General features: G+C 38.9%; 1 long non-coding RNA gene across 1 annotated transcript; it reads right to left on the minus strand.

Moving 5' to 3' along the window:
- Positions 1 to 20,704: 20,704 nt before the first annotated feature.
- On the minus strand, positions 20,705 to 21,509 carry LOC133714789 (uncharacterized). The gene is made up of 4 exons (XR_009848817.1): positions 21,430 to 21,509; positions 21,190 to 21,262; positions 20,925 to 21,032; positions 20,705 to 20,771 (listed from the first exon to the last, which is right to left on the minus strand). It is a non-coding gene; the product is annotated as an uncharacterized LOC133714789 (long non-coding RNA).
- Positions 21,510 to 21,776: the final 267 nt, after the last annotated feature.

The following is a 21,776-nucleotide window of genomic DNA, read 5'->3' on the forward strand; positions in this document are numbered from 1 at the left end:
AAATGAAGGCCCTTGAGGACGTTGGAAGTTCCCACCAAGAGGATTCTGAACGTTGTCATTGTTGGTCCACTTGAAGTTTGGATGGTCCCTCCATCCTGGGTTGTAAGTGTTGGAATAGGGGTCATGCCTAGGACGTTGAGGTCCTCCCTGGTATCCTCCTTGATATCCTCCTTGATATCCTCCAATAGCATTTGCAGATTCCCATCCTCCATTTTCATTGAGTTGAGGGCATTGATCTGTAACATGCCCTTGCATAGAGCATACCCCACAAGCTATTGGTGCACCAATTCCCTTAGAAGTGACGACTTGGTTCATTAGGAGAGTGAGCATGTTCAATTTATCCTCAATGGCAGTATTCCTGCCCACTTCATGCACCTTTCGAATGGAGTGCCCTATACCCTCATATTGTTGATTTTTGAGGGCACGATTCTCAATAAGTTCCTTTCCAGCTACAGGTGACTTGTCCACAAAAGCTCCTCCAGCTGCAGCATCAAGCATTTGCCTCTCTAAAGGTAAGAGTCCCTCATAAAAGCATGTAAGTAGGGTCTCATCCTTCATCTGATGTTGAGGACATTGGGCAAGTAAGGAGTTGAACCTCTCATAATAGGCAGAATAGGACTCATCTGGGGCTTGTTCAATTCCACTGAGCTTCTTCCTGAGTGTGATGACCTTTGAAGCTGGGAAGTATTTTTCCAAGAAGGCCTTCCACATTGTGTCCCAAGAGGTGATACGTCCAGCAGGAATCTCATATAGCCAATCTTTGGCTCTATCAGCTAAGGAGAATGGAAATGCCTTCATCTTCAAAATGTTCTCATCTGCTCCTTGTGGTTGCATGTTAGAACACACAACCTGAAATGCTCTAAGATGTTTGTTGGCGTCCTCCATAGGAAGCCCATGGAACATAGGGAGTTGGTGCAATAGTCCACTCTTCAGTTCAAACTCTGCTTGTCTTCCTGCTGCAGGGGCAGGGTACACAATGCCTGTAGGGGGTCCTCCCTCGACTGTTGCTGTGGATAGTTCCCTAATGGATGCCATTCTCTCTTCTTGAACTTCTTCAGGTGTTGGTGTAGGTGGTGGTGTAGAGTTGGACGAAACAACAGGTGAAGGTGAACGTGAAGGAGGAGATGGAGTAGGTGTAGGTGATGTGGATTCCTCTGAAGGATCTAAGATTCTCTTCCCTTGCTCGTTGAATGTGTACGGTTTTAATTGCAAGAAAGAAGGTCTTCTGTATTCAAGTTGTGGAGGATTCTTCAAACGAGCAAGTCTTTCTTCAATCTCTCGTGCACTAGGGATTTTAGAAGGCTCGGTCATTCATGGAATTCCTGAACAACATTGAGAATTACATAAGTTAGTAAATTACAAATACAAGAAATACAAGTTAATGTTTTATACAAGGAAACGTCACTATTCATGATGTACAACAAAAGGGGTAAAAGTAAAAGGTTTGTACAAGTAAAAAGTGTAAAAACAAAACAAACTACAAGTGTAAGTTATGTACAAGTATTTTGCTTTTTTTTTTTTTTTTAGAACTTATAAACATAGTTAATAACTCAATTGAGTCCAAGTTGTAAGTCGAGCCCAATAGAAACCACTACTATTGGTGAGCTACGATATAGGGATAGTCGCCTAGACATAAGTCTCTTTCCGTGGTTTCAGAAGACCAGATAGCCAGATTAAGAGGTAAGTGAGAGGGAGGACTCATTTTGGTGATACTACGGAGGCTACTCCCTCATTGAGGTTTACGCCCCTATTGGCTACTTCCACATTGTGGTTTACGCACAGTCTATAGTATCTCTGAGATCCAATTTGAACCCATCACCCAGGGTCTCAACCTAAGACACCATCTGTAATGCCCCTTACTCAGTTTGGAAAGTACTCATGTGTTAGACTGTTCTCCAAATGCTAATAAAGGCCGCCCTCAACCTCATAAGACCTTAGAAAGGTACAAATGAAGGGTTAAGGCCAATATTAACAAAAGGGCCCTTGTCTACTCATACGATTTTACACACTCATAACAATTAAATAATTAACAATATTCATAATTCAATTTTCATTGTTTTACTCTTCTTTTTCTTTACAAGTAAAATTAGACAAAACTTTCACTCCAAACAAGTACGAAACGTCACTATTCACAATTATATATATACATATATATATATATATATATATATATATATATATTTTAATATCACAATATAAACAAAACATATTATTCACAAAGTGACAAATGATTTTTCAATCCCCGGCAACGGCGCCAAAAATTGATACGCTCAAAGCAAGCGCATAATTTAACCCTGAAAACATCGTTAGTAGTATAAGCAAATAGGGATCGTTCTATTCCGGGGATTGAGGGTACACCTGTCATTGTCAAACAATTAAACAATTAAAATTAAAACAAAGTATAATATTCACACATATACATCACTATTTACGAATTCAAAGGGGAGTTTTTTTGGTTTTGGTTTTCGAAAAATAAACTAAGTTAAGAAAACAAATAAAACATAAGTAAACGAATGGAATGAGAAAACAAAGATCAAAACCGAAAATCATGATTAAAATCGATTCAAACTCTAACATTGTTCATCAAAGTCATGCAAGAGGAGTTGATCATGTGAAACGTTAAAAGCAAACAATTTCCCATATTTTACTTTTCAATGCTAATTAATCTAAGTGAAAGCACAAAGACTAATCCTATCAAACATGCATTCAAGCCCTAGAAAGCTAGTCAATCATAACATGTTCAACGCAATAAGCATCTAGAAAGGCTATCAACTCAAGTGTGCAACTTAGTATGAAAAAGTCCACCTAATTGCAATTCTCTTTGATTAAATCCGATTTTTGCACAAAACCTTTACTACTTTTCGATTTAAGAACACAAAACCAAAAAGTTGATTCATGTTCTTAAATTTGTAGCACCAATCATATAAAAACCCTAAAAGTTTCGAACCATTTAAGATTAAAATACAAAAGATATCTATCATGCAAATTTAATCAAACACTCACACAAAAGCAACAATGAATCGCAATATATGAATCTGAAAATTCTCAATTAATCATAAAAATTCCAGAAATAATACTTTGTTCAAACATATATGTCAACTAGTTCATAACCAACGAAATTCAAAGCAAAGGTTACAAAGGAGAATTGGATTACACCGTGGATGAAGATGAGATGGATGATTCACGTTGTGGATTCTTGAAACTCGAAAGCAAGCTTCAAGGATGGCTATGGATGGAAGTGCTCACGGCTTCTCTTCTTCTTCTTTGGCCTTGCTTGAACTCATGGAGATGACTAAACTTGAAACTAGAGGATGGAAAGGAAAATGGAAAGGAAATGGAGAGACAAAGAAGATGGATTAATGGATGAAGGAATGTGTTTAGAGTGAGAGGAGAAGGTGTTTATATAGGGAAGAAAAAGAAGAGTGAAATGATAAATGGAAGAAAAATAATGAAAGTGGTTTGTAAAATATGGAAAAGATGGAGTAATGATGAAATGAAAGCAAGGCATGAATGTGCAGAAGTATGGAAGTGATGATGATCTTTTGGAGCAGAAAAATATATCCAAGGAAAAAGAGAAAAGCATCTAGCTTTCTTCATGTGGGTAGGAAACATGAACATGTGAATATTGAGCTGTTTTTAGGTCAATTTCTGCCCCTTTATTCCTTCAATTATTTCTCCAACAGGAATTCAGTTTTGGCTCTTGACTTCTTCATATGAAATGATCTACCATGAGTGTAGATCATTTTGGTAGAATTTCAGAATTTATTTTCATGTCTTTGGGCCAGAATCTCTGCTGGACTCCTTACGGGTCCAGTTTTCCAGTTTTGCTTCTGCAGGAAATTGGGCTGACTGTTTGAAGGCCTTCCACTCAATTCTAGCTCTGGCACTCTTCATAAGAAATGATCCTTAGGATGTCTAGAATGGATCTGGAAATTTTCAGCTCATTTGGAGTTCATTTGGTCAGGCGCCCGCTCCTTCTTCCTTGCTTGGCTTGGTTTCTCCTAGCCGGAGTAGGAAAATGTGTAAAATTGACCTTTTAGTACATTTCCATTTTTCTCCATCATTTATAGGTAATTATGGACCTAATTCTCATTTCATCATCATCTACTCCAATGTACCTAAGAAAATAGAAATTGAGTTAAAAATCGATTCGTTAAGGAATTAACTAAGCAAAATGTGAGGAATTAACTATTAAAATACCACTTTAAAATGCTCCTATCACCATTTACACAAGAGAACATAACAAGAATCATATACCTCCATATATATCTCACAGGTACTTAGGTCACATTCAATCTAACTCAATCTATTTGAGAAATTGGTTTGTACCACTCTAGTAGCTGAAGAAATACCAATATTATGTGTTGTATATAAAAAGAAATATGAGTTTGTGCTAATGGAAAATGTTGTGGATATTTTAAAAATTGCTGATGGATTCAGTCGATTGTTCTTTTCATCATCTAATGGATTTTCAGAGTTTCATTTCACAATATTTCACACATTAGCCATTTTGGCTCAAATATGTGAAATATTATTGATTGTAAACTCCAAAAGTCTATTATATGATGAAAAGAACAAACAAATGGTTGTGTTCAAGAACATGGTACCATATCCATGAAAATAATCAATTGCTACACTTATGGTTGATGATGATGAGTTTTCATCCATAACATTTAATTTGTTGGATGATGATAATAAATACTGTCATCCATAACATTTTTTATGACGATTTCCAAATTTCATTGCTCATTGTCATTCACTATACTTATCAAATGTCATGGAAGAACTTTTCATGAATTTTGAAAAACGTCATAAGAATAATGGCAGTTAGAAAACGTCATCAAATAGTAAGACTTTCAATGACGTTTGCAATATGTCATAAACTTAAGATGAAATTTTGATCCATGACATTTGCTAATAAAAACGTCATGTAAAGGGTATTTAATGACGTTTTTGGGCAAATGTCATCTAAACATTGTCATTAAAAGTTATATTTGTAGTAGTGATTCATTCTCCAATCATTGTACTACTATATTACAAATCCGAATAAAAACAAATAAACGAAAACAAACTTAAAAGCATCATTGTTCCAAATAAAATAATAATAAAAAAAACAATCTAGAGTGGTCCGAGGGCTATGGGCTGTCCAGGCTCCCCCTGTCTAAAATAAGGTCTCTCAATGGTCGCTGGGGTGTTAAAGTCATACATAGTGGGGGCTTTATAAGTAGGCCACAAGTTATAACGCGACTGATCCTGCTTTTGATTAGGCAGCTGGTGTTCGTGATCATGATCATCATGCGGGGGCCCATCATGATCATGCAGTGGCGACGGCGACGATGGCGGTGAGAAACCTAGCGACACATCATGATCATGTAGATGATCATCCGGCGGCGGCGGCGAGAAATCTAGTGACCCATCATGATCATACAGCTGATAAACTGTCGGCGGTGGCTAATTAGGCAGTGAGAAACCTAATACCTCATCATGCTGCTGATCCTGCTGTAAGAATGATTGTGAATCCTGCTGTTGGCTATGCTGAGCCAACAGCTCTGCAGAACCGCCATTTACAGTTGAAAAATGGCAGCAAGTCAGATTGGTACATGTGACAATATAGAAGAAAATAACTAAAAAACAAGGGCAGATTAGTTGTTTACCCAGAAAGTGAAAGAATGTAACAATCACAGATAGATAACTGTGACTTACCTGCACCCCTTCTTCTCTTCCTTCGATAAACAACCAACTGGGGTCTGCCTTCCTTCACCAAGCAGTGCTCTGCCCTATGCCACGCTTAGTTATGTCTATTCCAAGTTCAAATTCTCTTGCAATTTTGAAGCAAGGGAGGAACATGACTCACATCGGCCTTTCTAAGCCCAAGTTGATTTGGGCAAAGATGGGGACGATGATTTATAATGGGCTGCCTGTGCATCGGATGAGTCAAAACCCCCTTGTACCTCCCCAACCATAACTGGTCCGATAGATCTTGGGGAAGGAAGAACCTAGGAAGCCTATTATAAGGCCGCCAAGTAAACTACAGAATACATATATTTGTTAGAACAATAAGACATTCAGTAAACAAAGGCAATTAACATGCAAAAGTTGAGGGGTATGTGAACAAGTGTACCTGATTATCATTGTCCCAAAGATGATCCAATTGCAGCTGATATTTTTTTTTTTTTTTTTTTTGTGCTTATTTCCTAGCTTTGTGGCAATCAGTGGTGCCCAACCAACTGACAATGGAAACTCTACAGGATAATCACGAAAGTCGGGCCCAAAGAGTTCCGTAGCAAAGCTAGGGATATGCTCGATCGCCCACACCATGAGCATGAACATGTGAGCACCTATAGACGTCTTGTCCTCATTCGACACATAAGTCAGCATATAATAGTGCATGTGGGTGAGGATTGCAAGTCCCCATGCAGATTCCCTAAGCTCCCCCCTAGACACACTCTTCAAGTAGCACAAGTTCACATACTTGTGATCATTAGTGGCCAATAATACCGCACCTACAATGTAGAGGCAAAAAGCGGTAACATGAATAGCCAATGAATCTGGCTCTACATTTTCAGGTAGAGTTTGATTTTTCCCTCAACCAATTAAACTCAACACCATAACCATGTGGCTTCATGAGCCTAGTAGGCACCTCACCCATCCCTCTTACATTGACGGTTTCATCATTCTCCTTGTCACCATTCCTTCAACACTAATTTCTCACTAATCTTAAGCCCAGTAATATAGACTATGTCCTTCTAAACCAAAAAATATATCCCTATCTTGAACTTTAAAAACATTCTTCTCAACAATATAAGTATCTCGAAGAGCTTGAACCATAGCATTGTCATGATAACATCGACCCAAAAGCTTTGCTATTGTATATAAATGATCAAAACCCGTCCCCGCTAATTCAGCAAGGACCCTTTGGTCCGGTTGCCATTTGTCTAACAAGGATAATTTTTCCCTAGTAGAAAACTTTCTGCAAATTAAACAATAAAGTCAATGGTAAAATATGACCACAAAAAACCATACAAGATTGCCTAAAGTCTCAAAATATATGAACATTTACAGAGCAGTCATACCTTCTATGCATGCTTGTCAAGTTTCTCTTCCTCAGTTTTCTGCAAAATGAGAAATAGTATATATAAGAAGTTGTTATGTGTGGGATAAAAGAAACTGAAAATGAACCTGAAAATGAAATGGTAGAAAAGAAAGTGTGAATACAGCTTAGAAAAATGTTTTGAAAATTGAAGTAAAGATCCAATCTAGAAGGCTGGCAGAAGCACAAATTGTAGAAGGAATTGAAGAAGTTTGCAAGGAAGTTCCAGCAAAGTTCAGTTGGCATGCAGATTTATTTGGATGAAAACTGTTACTTGCACTTGCAGAACTATGACAACAACCTTAAAAATGCAATGATCTTGTTAATTTAGTCTCAACACAGATAGCAAGGATAATATTCTATCACCACTCAACACTATATATCTCACAGGTCGGGGGTACTTAGGTCATATTCAATCTAACCCAATCTATTTGAGAAATTGGTTTGTACCACTCTAGTAGCTGAAGAAATACCAATATTATGTGTTGTATATAAAAAGAAGGGCTAAATACAAATTACTACCCTGTGGTTTAGGTCCAAAATCAATTCAGTCCCTGAACTTCTAATTTCATCAAAAACACCCCTGCACTTTCAATTTTGATCTAATAGGTCCAATTTGTTAGTTTTCCGACAATTGAGTTATTTAACTTGTTAATGTGGATCATATATGGCCTATATTTTATGATGTGGTGTCAAGGTGGTCTGCATTGTCAATTTAGGAGTGAGTCCTACTATTAAAAATAAATAGTTTTTCAACAAATAATCCAACTATTTGAAAGAATATTAACGAATTGGACCTATTAGATCAAAATTGAAAGTGCAGGGGTGTTTTTGATGAAATTAGAAGTCCAGGGACTGAATTGATTTTGGACCTAAACCACAGGGTACTAACTAGTATTTAGCCCTAAAAAGAAATATGAGTTTGTGCTAATGGAAAATGTTGTGGATATTTTAAAAATTGCTGATGGATTCAGTCGATTGTTCTTTTCATCATCTAATGGATTTTCAGAGTTTTCATTTCACAATATTTCACACATTAGCCATTTTGGCTCAAATATGTGAAATATTATTGATTGTGAACTCCAAAAGTCTATTATATGATGAAAAGAACAAACAATTGGTTGTGTTCAAGAACATGGTACCATATCCATGAAAATAATCAATTGCTACACTTATGGTTGATGATGATGAGTTTTCATCCATAACATTTAATTTGTTGGATGATGATAATAAATACTGTCATCAATAACATTTTTTATGACGATTTCCAAATTTCATTGCTCATTGTCATTCACTACACTTATCAAATGTCATGGAAGAACTTTTCATGAATTTTGAAAAACGTCATAAGAATAATGGCAGTTAGAAAACGTCATCAAATAGTAAGACTTTCAATGACGTTTGCAATATGTCATAAACTTAAGAGGAAATTTTGATCAATGACGTTTGCTAATAAAAACGTCATGTAAAGGGTATTTAATGACGTTTTTGGGCAAATGTCATCTAAACATTGTCATTAAAAGTTATATTTGTAGTAGTGATTCATTCTCCAATCATTGTACTACTATATTACAAATCCGAATAAAAACCAATAAACGAAAACAAACTTAAAAATTTATCTCCAGTATTGCCAAGAAACTTAAAAAAAAAAAAAATGGGTTACCATTGCTTCTCAAGGCGGAGCTACCATCACCAGCCAAAGGTGTCCCGGTCACAAAACATTGCTCAAAGTTATCCCACTCTGCTTTATGTTTTGTCCAATTCCGTACTGTTACTTCTTTACCAGTCTTGTCCGAGATTTTAATTTGCCACAAGGGGCGACAACCGCTCACATCCACCGTTGAAAACTGCAGTTTCCTCGGGCAAAACTCAGGACGATGGTAGACTAGGGGCTGCTTGTGGAAAGCGTTGACTAGAACCCCACGATACCCTCTCATCCGTCGCTGGTTGCTAATCCCCTCGGGGAGAAAAGTATCTCCCAGCCTAGAATAAGGATTCCAATCAACCTGCAAAATACATATATAGAAGAGAAAAACATTATTAATATGATTTAGTATAAACCAACTAGATACAAATCAAAGAGAGAGAGAAAAATGTACCTCGCAAGGCTGATCCAGTAGCTGACTGTAGGACTGATGCCGGTTCCTCTTAGCAAGCTTTTTGGAAAGGGCTGATGCCCAGCTACAGGCCAGCGGGAAATCGCACTGTGCAGGAACCAAAACCCCTAGACTATCTCGAAAGGCAGGGAGATGCTCCAACGCCCACACCATCAAGAAGTACATGTGACCTCCAATATTAGCCCCCTTCTTGGTCTCATACTTCATCAAACTATAGTGGACTTGGGAAAGCATTGCAACTCCCCATGCGAAGTTCTTTATTTGGTGAATGTCAGAAAAGGCCCTCAAGCAGGCCACACTCGCATATTTATTCTCGGTGGTCACCGTGATTGTCGTGTTGACAACATAGAGGGCAAATGCTCTAACATGTCTGGCAAATGTTTCCTCATCGACATCTCTGGGTACCTTCTCGAACATCCTTCGCAAACCTTCAAAAGTTATAGCTTTGCCGCCCTCCTTCATGTACTCAGATGACACGTTACCCAAAAATTCCACATATCTATTACCTTCTTCATCTTGGACTCTACTTACCTGGATGGCTTCTTCTATCCCTCCCTTAGTCACTAGCTTCCCCTCCACCTGATTTATTTGGAAATAACCTGTCACAATCGCCGCAATTCTAGTTAGAGAGAAAAGCATACAAATTGTCAAAAACTTCATGCAAAATAACAGAGCTACGAAAATCAGTAAACACCTTACGTGGACAATCACAGAGCTACGCAAATAATCAAACTCTTTATTTGAACGATAACAGAGCTAGGCATTTCATTAAAAACCGCATGTGCACAACAACAGATCTAGGAAAATCATCCAAAACTTTATGCGCACAAAAGCAGAGCTAGCTTTTAATCAAACACCTTATGGCGAGTTGACTGCCTCATGGACTGGTGAATCATCCAGACCTGTTACAAAGAAATTGATTTAAAAAAATGCTAACGAGTAGACAATTACCAAGAAATTGATAAAAAAAAACAAAAAATGTTTACCATCATCATTCTGCCCGGCAAAGTAGTCAAGAAACATATTCAACGAAATATCACGATCACCACCACCACCACCATCACCATCATCATAAAAGCCTCCACCTAATATTTATTCACACAGGTTGGCATGTAATTATTACGAGTAGAAATTTGTACACATCAACTGATAAAAAAAATGCCTTACGTGACTGTATAAGTCGATCCTCATCATCACCATCACCATCACCATTCAACCTATTTGTCTCCATCTCATCATGCAGATTTGCATCATGAGTATCTGCATCATGCAGATCTGCATGAGGAGGAGCATGTAAAATATATGGACATTAAACTACGAGTATAAAATTGTCAAGATACTAACAAAAAAAAAGTGGCTTACCGTTTTCCTCCGGGACAGGGAAATCACCAGCCGTCACTGCTCTCAGCTCTTCCAAATGGAATGTGCCATCACCAGCCAAAAAAATGTCATGTCCTTTAAAAATTTATCTCCAGTATTGCCAATAAACTTAAAAAAAAAAAAAATGGGTTAACATTGCTTCTTAAGGCGGAGTTACCATCACCATCCAAAGGTGTCCCGGTCACAAAACATTGCTCAAAGTTATCCCACTCTGCTTTATGTTTTGTCCAGTTCCGTACTGTTACTTCTTTACCAGTCTTGTCCGAGATTTTAATTTGCCACAAGGGGCGACAACCGCTCACATCCACCGTTGAAAACTGCAGTTTCCTCGGGCAAAACTCAGGACGATGGTAGACTAGGGGCTGCTTGTGGAAAGCGTTGACTAGAACCCCACGATACCCTCTCATCCGTCGCTGGTTGCTAATCCCCTCGGGGAGAAAAGTATCTCCCAGCCTAGAATAAGGATTCCAATCAACCTGCAAAATACATATATAAAAGAGAAAAACATTATTAATATGATTTAGTATAAACCAACTAGATACAAATCAAAGAGAGAGAGAAAAATGTACCTCGCAAGGCTGATCCAGCAGCTGACTGTAGGACTGATGCCGGTTCCTATTAGCAAGCTTTTTGGAAAGGGCTGATGCACAGCTACAGGCCAGCGGGAAATCGCACTGTGCAGGAACCAAAACCCCTAGACTATCTCGAAAGGCAGGGAGATGCTCCAACGCCCACACCATCAAGAAGTACATGTGACCTCCAATATTAGCCCCCTTCTTGGTCTCATACTTCATCAAACTATAGTGGACTTGGGAAAGCAATGCAACTCCCCATGCGAAGTTCTTTATTTGGTGAATGTCAGAAAAGGCCCTCAAGCAGGCCACACTTGCATATTTATTCTCGGTGGTCACCGTGATTGTCGTGTTGAGAACATAGAGGGCAAAGGCTCTAACATGTCTGACAAATGTTTCCTCATCGACATCTCTAGGTACCTTCTCGAACATCCTTCGCAAACCTTCAAAAGTTATAGCTTTGCCGCCCTCCTTCATGTACTCAGATGGCACGTTACCCAAAAATTCCACATATCTATTACCTTCTTCATCTTGGACTCTACTTACCTGGATGCCTTCTTCTATCCCTCCCTTAGTCACTAGCTTCCCCTCCACCTGATTTATTTGGAAATAACCTGTCACAATCGCCGCAATTCTAGTTAGAGAGAAAAGCATACAAATTGTCAAAAACTTCATGCAAAATAACATAGCTACGAAAATCAGTAAACACCTTAAGTGGACAATCACAGAGCTACGCAAATAATCAAACTCTTTATTTGAACGATAACAGAGCTAGGCATTTCATTAAAAACCGCATGTGCACAACAACAGATCTAGGAAAATCATCCAAAACTTTATGCGCACAAAAGGAGAGCTAGCTTTTAATCAAACACCTTATGACGAGTTGACTGCCTCATGGACTGGTGAATCATCCAGACCTGTAACAAAGAAATTGATTTAAAAAAATGCTAACGAGTAGACAATTACCAAGAAATTGATAAAAAAAAACAAAAAATGTTTACCATCATCATTCTGCCCGGCAAAGTAGTCATGAAACATATTCAACGAAATATCACGATCACCACCACCACCACCACCACCATCACCATCATCATAAAAGCCTCCACCTAATATTTATTCACACATGTTAGCATGTAATTATTACGAGTAGAAATTTGTACACATCAACTGATAAAAAAAATGCCTTACGTGACTGTATAAGTCGATCCTCATCATCACCATCACCAACACCATTCAACCTATTTGTCTCCATCTCATCATGCAGATTTGTCTCCATCTCATCATGCAGATTTGCATCATGAGTATCTGCATCATGCAGATCTGCATGAGGAGGAACATGTAAAATATATGGACATTAAACTACGAGTATAAAATTGTCAAGATACTAACAAAAAAAAAATGGCTTACCGTTTTCCTCCGGGACAGGGAAATCACCAGCCGTCACTGCTCTCAGCTCTTCCAAATGGAATGTGCCATCACCAGCCAAAAAAATGTCATGTCCTTTAAAAATTTATCTCCAGTATTGCCAAGAAACTTAAAAAAAAAAAATGGGTTAACATTGCTTCTCAAGGCGGAGCTACCATCACCATCCAAAGGTGTCCCGGTCACAAAACATTGCTCAAAGTTATCCCACTCTGCTTTATGTTTTGTCCAGTTCCGTACTGTTACTTCTTTACCAGTCTTGTCCGAGATTTTAATTTGCCACAAGGGGCGACAACCGCTCACATCCACTGTTGAAAACTGCAGTTTCCTCGGGCAAAACTCAGGACGATGGTAGACTAGGGGCTGCTTGTGGAAAGCGTTGACTAGAACCCCACGATACCCTCTCATCCGTCGCTGGTTGCTAATCCCCTCGGGGAGAAAAGTATCTCCCAGCCTAGAATAAGGATTCCAATCAACCTGCAAAATACATATATAGAAGAGAAAAACATTATTAATATGATTTAGTATAAACCAACTAGATACAAATCAAAGAGAGAGAGAAAAATGTACCTCGCAAGGCTGATCCAGCAGCTGACTGTAGGACTGATGCTGGTTCCTATTAGCAAGCTTTTTGGAAAGGGCTGATGCCCAGCTACAGGCCATCGGGAAATCGCACTGTGCAGGAACCAAAACCCCTAGACTATCTCGAAAGGCAGGGAGATGCTCCAACGCCCACACCATCAAGAAGTACATGTGACCTCCAATATTAGCCCCCTTCTTGGTCTCATACTTCATCAAACTATAGTGGACTTGGGAAAGCATTGCAACTCCCCATGCGAAGTTCTTTATTTGGTGAATGTCAGAAAAGGCCCTCAAGCAGGCCACACTCGCATATTTATTCTCGGTGGTCACCGTGATTGTCGTGTTGACAACATAGAGGGCAAAGGCTCTAACATGTCTGACAAATGTTTCCTCATCGACATCTCTGGGTACCTTCTCGAACATCCTTCGCAAACCTTCAAAAGTTATAGCTTTGCCGCCCTCCTTCATGTACTCAGATGGCACGTTACCCAAAAATTCCACATATCTATTACCTTCATCTTGGACTCTACTTACCTGGATGGCTTCTTCTATCCCTCCCGTAATCACTAGCTTCCCCTCCACCTGATTTATTTGGAAATAACCTGTCACAATCGCCGCAATTCTAGTTAGAGAGAAAAGCATACAAATTGTCAAAAACTTCATGCAAAATAACAGAGCTACGAAAATCAGTAAACACCTTAAGTGGACAATCACAGAGCTAGGCAAATAATCAAACTCTTTATTTGAACGATAACAGAGATAGGCATTTCATTAAAAACCGCATGTGCACAACAACAGATCTAGGAAAATCATCCAAAACTTTATGCGCACAAAAGCAGAGCTAGCTTTTAATCAAACACCTTATGACGAGTTGACTGCCTCATGGACTGGTGAATCATCCAGACCTGTTACAAAGAAATTGATTTAAAAAAATGCTAACGAGTAGACAATTACCAAGAAATTGATAAAAAAAACAAAAAATGTTTACCATCATCATTCTGCCCGGCAAAGTAGTCATGAAACATATTCAACGAAATATCACGATCACCACCACCACCACCATCATCATAAAAGCCTCCACCTAATATTTATTCACACAGGTTAGCTTGTAATTATTACGAGTAGAAATTTGTACACATCAACTGATAAAAAAAATGCCTTACGTGACTGTATAAGTCGATCCTCATCATCACCATCACCATCACCATTCAACCTATTTGTCTCCATCTCATCATGCAGATTTGTCTCCATCTCATCATGCAGATTTGCATCATGAGTATCTGCATGAGGAGGAGCATGTAAAATATATGTACATTAAACTACGAGTATAAAATTGTCAAGATACTAACAAAAAAAAAATGGCTTACCGTTTTCCTCCGGGACAGGGAAATCACCAGCCGTCACTGCTCTCAGCTCTTCCAAATGCCACTCTGGAAACAGAAATACCCACATTAATAGCTGGTCTGATTCCAGCATTGAATAAATCAGCAGATAAGAATATTTGTCCATCTGTGCCATCACCAGCCAAAAAAATGTCATGTCCTTTAAAAATTTATCTCCAGTATTGCCAAGAAACTTAAAAAAAAAAAAAAATGGGTTAACATTGCTTCTCAAGGCGGAGCTACCATCACCATCCAAAGGTGTCCCGGTCACAAAACATTGCTCAAAGTTATCCCACTCTGCTTTATGTTTTGTCCAGTTCCGTACTGTTACTTCTTTACCAGTCTTGTCCGAGATTTTAATTTGTCACAAGGGGCGACAACCGCTCACATCCACCGTTGAAAACTGCAGTTTCCTCGGGAAAAACTCAGGACGATGGTAGACTAGGGGCTGCTTGTGGAAAGCGTTGACTAGAACCCCACGATACCCTCTCATCCGTCGCTGGTTGCTAATCCCCTCGGGGAGAAAAGTATCTCCCAGCCTAGAATAAGGATTCCAATCAACCTGCAAAATACATATATAGAAGAGAAAAACATTATTAATATGATTTAATATAAACCAACTAGATACAAATCAAAGAGAGAGAGAAAAATGTACCTCGCAAGGCTGATCCAGCAGCTGACTGTAGGACTGATGCCGGTTCCTATTAGCAAGCTTTTTGGAAAGGGCTGATGCCCAGCTACAGGCCAGCGGGAAATCGCACTGTGCAGGAACCAAAACCCCTAGACTATCTCGAAAGGCAGGGAGATGCTCCAACGCCCACACCATCAAGAAGTACATGTGACCTCCAATATTAGCCCCCTTCTTGGTCTCATACTTCATCAAACTATAGTGGACTTGGGAAAGCATTGCAACTCCCCATGCGAAGTTCTTTATTTGGTGAATGTCAGAAAAGGCCCTCAAGCAGGCCACACTCGCATATTTATTCTCGGTGGTCACCGTGATTGTCGTGTTGACAACATAGAGGGCAAAGGCTCTAACATGTCTGGCAAATGTTTCCTCATCGACATCTCTGGGTACCTTCTCGAACATCCTTCGCAAACCTTCAAAAGTTATAGCTTTGCCGCCCTCCTTCATGTACTCAGATGACACGTTACCCAAAAATTCCACATATCTATTACCTTCTTCATCTTGGACTCTACATACCTGGATGGCTTCTTCTATCCCTCCCTTAGTCACTAGCTTCCCCTCCACCTAATTTATTTGGAAATAACCTGTCACAATCGCCGCAATTCTAGTTAGAGAGAAAAGCATACAAATTGTCAAAAACTTAATGCAAAATAACAGAGCTACGAAAATCAGTGAACACCTTAAGTGGACAATCACAGAGCTAGGCAAATAATCAAACTCTTTATTTGAACGATAACAGAGCTAGGCATTTCATCAAACACCTCATGTGCTAAAACAGTTCTAGGAAAATCATCGAACGCCTCATTTGAAAAATAACAGTCCTAGGGCTTTCATCACACCTCATGTGCAAAAACAGAGCAAGGCAAATCATCAAACGCCTCATGTGCCAAAACAGTTCTAGTAAAATCATCTATCGCCTCATTTGAAAAATAACAGTCCTAGGGCTTTCATCACACCTCATGTGTTTGAGGAAGACAAATCGTCAAACACCTCATGTGCACAATGTCATGGGATCAATTTTCATAAATGAGAAACAGGGAAGGGAACAAACCTTGGCTTGAAATCAAGGTTTCAGGACGGAGAGAACCAACACCTCATGCATGTTAGGAATTTTTTTGAAGTGAAACCAAATGGGCCACTTTTTGGGAAAGCGTTATAGGTATTTTCAATGTGGGATGAATTAGATGATTGATGATGTAAAATGTTCATGGATCAAAGATGTCGAAGGAACGGATTGACCTATTGTTTTGTGTATGCCAAAAGTAATATACTATTAAATGTAAACCCATCGCAATTGAATCACAATGAAATGAAGCAAAATATTGACATGTATATCGACTATTTGCAATAAATAACACCTTTTAAAATAGGAGAAATATCGTGGATGATTTTAAAATATAGATGTGTGTTTTAATTAGTCAATTGATTAGAATGACAAGTAAATATGAAAGTGCAATCCAATATTTAGTAATGAGGCCAATCACAATAGCTTCATGCATTCTTAACGTCCATGTAGTCTTAAGGGAATTTCTGCTCAATTGGATTTTAATACTTACACCAAATTCCATTTTATGGAATACGGGGAACATAATTGCGTTGTTAACAGTGTTATATTCAAACAATCACATAGGACGAAATTTGTACTCACCTTAATTCTCCTTGATGAGATTTGTCTTTAACAAAATTAACCTCCGCAACATTTCACCTCACTAAGTTTAGTGAGGGTATTGTATATAGTTTTGCATATGAGCCTATTAGCTTGTAGGGATTAATGCAGAGGCACGGCACGGTAAGTTTAGTGCATGGTAAATTACCATATGACGAGAATACAAACCCACCCTCATTCTCCTTAACGAGGAGAGAATTCTGATTCACGAGATTTCACCTCACCAAGATTACTCGACCGGTAATTTCTCCTTACTTCATATTCGGATTAAAGCCATATATCATAACACATATTTGTATTTAGATAATTAATGATCATCCACAATATATATGATGGGATTTTGTCGTATTCAAAATTTGCATTTTAGAAATCTATCCTATCGTAATATATGACACATTATAATTTACAGAACTATTTCGTTTGATTTTTTTCCTCAGCCCCTTTTCCGTCACATGCTTACACATTAATTATTAACTATATATTTTCCATTATATGTACACACACACAGAACAATAGAACTACAAAATTCAAATTGCTCAAAACGTGATGGTACCTACCGGCCTTTGCCGGGTAAGTGATGCTAACATCACAATAGGTTTCCCTAATCAGCTTGTACCATGTCAAGAAGACAACATAAAGAAATAAACTTTGATTCATCGATTGTTTGAAAGCCAAATATTCACAACATAAATAGGAATATAGCAAATTTAACAACTTACTTATATGCCTGGTCAAGGTTGATGGTTTCATTTGTTTAATTTATAACCAAACGGTTACATCGAAACTACAAAAGATTACATAATTCTTATAACCAGCACACCAATTGGCAGTTCTCCTCCAGATCAATTATTTGTAGCAAAATCTGGGCCTATTAGATAACCCACATCGCATGAACAATTGACCCAAATCTGCATGGTGTTAAAAGGAACCAAAGTGCTTGTCCAAAGGACCGGTCGCATAATTTTTCGAGCGACGATGATGCGGCCTCGTTAGGGTGCCTGTGATTGTGAAAACAGTGGAAATGTCAATCTAGTTGGGCTACTGTTAACATAATAGTAACAATTATTAACATAATTATATTGGACTTTGCCAACAAGAGAGGGTATTTAACATAATTCTTAAGTTAAGCATACACATTAATCCAACAGATATCGACTTCGTGTAAAGTGTAGCAAATATTCATAGGCCAAGATCCGATGACACATGACTGACCAACACAAATGTAGTCTCTTAAACAATAAAGTCAAAAACATCACTTAGCACACCTCTCCATTTATGAAGGCCACATTCATGTTGGATGTGATGGTCAATTTCAAAATTATGTAGGGTGAAGGTGAAATCATGTAAAAATTAAAAATCATGCAGTACATGATAACGCACCTCAATCAAACCATTGATGACCAAATAGGCTTGGACCCCCATTATTTATTGTTGGACCTGGTTGATTAGAAGAGATAGATGGATCGGCTGGATTATGGTTTCCATTCCCACCGAATACAGAAGACAATATGTTTTCATGCCTTGAAAAGAAATCATATGTCCTTGCCTCTTCAACATGATAGATCATATGTTGGAAGCTTGACTGAGTGGGGTAGGTCAACTCCTCATCATTTTGAAAGTTCGATGGGAATCCTTCACGATTACTTGGGAAAGCAGATATTGTGTGGCGTACACTAAATGATCCAGTGGAGACTCGGTCAGGAAATACCGAACTCTGACCTCCCCTATCGTGTAAACCTTGTGTGTTCGAACCAGCAGCTGGATTCGATCTGTTATCAGCATCAGTATTGACCTCAGCCCCAATTCTGAGAGGGCATGTCCTGACGTTGTGACCGGGTCTAGTACAAAATCCACAGATCCTAGCAGATGGCTGCTCCCGGTCAGTAGGAATGGTAGCTGCCCTCGTTTGAGCCCCTTTTGTACGACAAGGTTCCAGATCGCGAATGACATTTGGATGGAGACCATCAATAGTAACACTTGCGACGTGATCAGGACCTTGCCAATTTTTTGATCTAACAATCAACCTACTAAAGGCTTCACAAGTTTTGTCATAAGCATCATCAGAAAAGGAGGTCGAGTGACATATGTGTGAACAATCAGACATCATCTGTGCATATCTTGCAAGCTGGATATCAACCGCAGAAACGGTACCGCTTCTGCTTATGAAATGGGGCTTCTTCGGAGATGCCTCCTTTGTCCACCTATGGGACACCAAAGACTCTGGAAAGGTAGTAAGCAATTTGGTTTTCATGACCGTGAACATGTGGCAGCAAGGTATTCCATCAGACTCAAAAAGTTGACATGAACACTTAAAGGAAATGCACGTCAGACTGTGTAGGTAGGTAACATGTCATGTTCTCTCCGGTTTCCCATATTGAGTGACCACAAATAAGGTAGATGATCCATTCTCATAGTGCAACTGATCCGCGACAACAAACTTTGACTCAAACATTATCTGGTCCTTGATAAGGAGAAAAATGTCATGTGTGAACTTGGCGCCAACCTGCTGTTGAAGACACCGCATATGGCTACCAATAAGAGGATCAGAGTTCATTGATTTGAAATCATCATACAAATTATTGTACCTCATCCGTTCAATAGTCTTGTCCATCCTAGGCAAAAACTCACATAGTCTCATGAACTTGCCAACACCCGATTTGAGGTTTCAATGCATGCCCTCACATCTTTGGGTGGTGCATATACCACAAAAAAAAAAGGCTCCTCAAATATGCCTCCGCCCATCTGTCCCGCTTGCTGTACATTGAGGAGACCTAACGGTTCTCTTGTAGGCCTTGTATTGCCACCATGTAATGCCATGATCTTTCCCAATCTTCCACGCTAAGTCCAGCAAAAATTAAGTGACAAATGTCTCTCTGAATGTCAACATTCTTTGCAATGTGCCATGCACATAATCGGTAACATGCACATTCTTTGCAAATGTCTCTCCAAAACATATTACAAAGGTGACCCTCCACATCAACACTAAACAAGCAGTAGAAATCGGGGTCCTTTGAAGCCTTCAAATTCATGAAACTAATAGCAGCTTGCCCATCCCCATTGATATACATTTCCTTACGTTCATCATCAACTCTGTTAAGCAAATCTTTGTGTGTGAAACCTACAAACTCATGTCCCTTGCTTGATGAACCAACAACTCATATGCACGGCAACTGGTCACTGACACCTTCCTAAGAGAAGTCACTTGAGCCAAAGCATGGTCTGAAACATGTCTATTAGATCTTAGGAACAATTTCAATTCCAATTGAGCAAGGGCATGATTGTGTTCTGTTATAAATTCAACCGCTCGAAACTTATTGGTTTGCTTGCATAAACGGACAGTTATACGGGCAAGGCAATTTCCTCTTGTAATTCTGTGAGAGCGGATGCCCTTTCTTTTGATGGCATTTCCACTGTTATCATGATATTCCGACCCGTCACCAATCGGCGCTTTTTCCTTCGCAGGAATGCCAACAGATGGAGTAAATGATGATTTCGAGGCTTTGTTATATGAAACAGAAACATAGGAGTTTGAAATCTGCTCTTTCGTGCGACATTTTTTCTTTCTAACCCCTTCCTTACTACAAACCAGCTTCCTTCTCACAACGATACTAGCATCTTTGTCCAACTTTTCCCTTCTGAAGCTAAAACCCATGGCAAGTGAATAAAATGAATAGAATGAGTCCACTTCATTTACGGATCCAAACTCCACACCTATCATGTCTTCAGGCCCAAGATCTTCATACGGCTTGCCCTTAAAATGTAAGCAATTTGGCCTATCACCAACCATCGATACATTAGTGTCCTGCGTGTTTGGCGGAAATTCTTCGTATTCCTCGGACTGGACTTCATCTTCCTCCATGGAAGCCACCAGGCTGCCATTTAAAGACAACAATTGGCATATAAATACAACAATTATATTTCCCATGAATAATTTATTCAACGAAAACCACCTGTACATGTACACTGTGTATTCCTTATATGAGTAATCATGCAGATTATCCAGTAATAGTATAAGTTTCCACTACCTTGTGAAGTAGATGATGAATGCTTTTGTAAGACCACACTATTCGGAAGAATGTGCATGAACCCAACGGGATGCTTCGGGTATTTGAGATGGCTGTACCGGGTAGGAGCTGCAAATAATGTTAAAAACACATCAGATTGATGGAAAAACTGGATGGGTACACCAACTATTTGAATTACAAAAAAGATAAGTAATTATATTACGCTTCTTTAATAATGGTGGCCATGATTTCTTCAACAAATTAAGCAGGTTTTGTCAATACATACCTCCAAGGTGGAGATGATGTAGGTCTGTCCTGACGAACCGTCATTCAAATTATCCCCACAACCCAAATAACTTCTGTCATTCAAAAGGAAGATTACGAAATTGTATCAGTCTTTAAAAAGAAACAGAGTGCAGTAGCTTATTGTACTGCATCAATGACAATGGATCAACAGTTGGTAGGTGGAAGATGTCGGATCGAACAACTCGTAATGAACGAAAACCATACGCTAGTTCCTCTTTACCTAGTTATGGGCGGCCTTTGCCATGATGTTATTGTAATAATCTCTTCATTTTTCTCAACCTTGGGTTCGGTGCCATAACTGCATTACAAATTACATGCCACCAGCATTAATTCAATTCAAATCTAAAAAATACATTACATTTGAGTAACAAATGGAGCAACTGAATTCAATGTACATAAATTATAGGATTAAATTATGTTTAGTCCTTATACTATGACCTTTTTTTCGTTTCAGTCCCTGACATTCTCAATTAATCTGAAAAGTCCCTAACGTCAAAATTTCCGTCTGATTGGTCCATCCCGCGTCAAATTAGGAGTTGGCCTTAGGTGAAATGTCCAATATACCCC

This window comes from Rosa rugosa, chromosome 6 (genome assembly GCF_958449725.1).
Source record: "Rosa rugosa chromosome 6, drRosRugo1.1, whole genome shotgun sequence".
NCBI lineage: Eukaryota > Viridiplantae > Streptophyta > Magnoliopsida > Rosales > Rosaceae > Rosa > Rosa rugosa.